The following is a 1,163-nucleotide window of genomic DNA, read 5'->3' as shown; positions in this document are numbered from 1 at the left end:
TAATGTTGGTCAAAAAGGTAAATAGTGAATACTACAATACATTTTGTTTATTCATGACACTGATACTATTATATTATAATTTTTAATGTAATGTAAAATTGCTGAGATACACGTAGTCCTTTCTGGTTCTATAAGTTATTGCAAGATATTAGCTCTGAATATAATGATTTAATTCGTAGTATAGGACTTTGAGGATTGATTCATCTATAAGACTATAAACTAAACGGGGATCTTTGTTTATGGTTGATTAAAATGGTTGACTTAAACAAGCAATGTTTGAAATTACATGATTATGAGATTCCATTGACATTTGAGACATCGTCAATCATTATTAGTTTGTCAGCTGAGAGTACCCTTATTACTTTTGTGGAAGATGATCGTACAATTACAAGTTTATGCAATTAATTTAAAATTAATAATAATAGATTCATAAAATTTAGTGATTTAGAAAAAGAATTGTCAACGTTACATAAAGATTCTGATGAGTTTAAAGGTAAATTTTTTCTGTATGCAATAGGTTGTTTACTTTATCCATCAGCATCTACCTATATAGAAAAAAATTACATATCTTGCCTACAAAATATAAGTTGCAATACAACTATAAACTTATCGAAGCATGTGTGTGAAATACTCTTATTGGGAATATCAAATTTTCACAATAGGATGAAGAAGAATGATGGAAAAACAACATGGTTGAGTGGATGCGTTTTGATTCTTCAGGTTTGGTGGTTAAATAATTTTTTTTACATTGTGTTATGATATTGTTTTTTTTGTCAAAAATTTATTTTGGATATTGTATTTTTTTTCCTTCTATAATATTTGTACAGATAGTTTTTTTGGATCATATATCTGGTGCACAATTTGACAGTAAATATGGTCAATTTTTTTTATTTCGGACCGCTGCATGGAACCAAAAAAAGATTGATGGATGGTTGTCTCATATCAAAGATTTTAAAAATCCAAAAAATGTTCAGGTGATGTAATTAATCTTTTCTACAATAAAAGTTTATATAATTAGATGTAAATATTCTCTCATATTGAGAAATATATGTATTGGTTGAATCTATAGGCATATATCATCACACTAACTATGGACATGAAGTCAAAGAGAAAGTTGTCATTTGATGCTCATTTATGCTCTCAAATCAAAGTATGTATTTATA

The sequence above is a fragment of the Theobroma umbraticum genome, unplaced genomic scaffold (genome assembly GCF_002168275.2).
Source record: "Theobroma umbraticum cultivar Fairchild unplaced genomic scaffold, ASM216827v3 scaffold_55.0, whole genome shotgun sequence".
NCBI classification, from domain to species: domain Eukaryota; kingdom Viridiplantae; phylum Streptophyta; class Magnoliopsida; order Malvales; family Malvaceae; genus Theobroma; species Theobroma umbraticum.
This window is presented reverse-complemented; position numbering follows the sequence as displayed.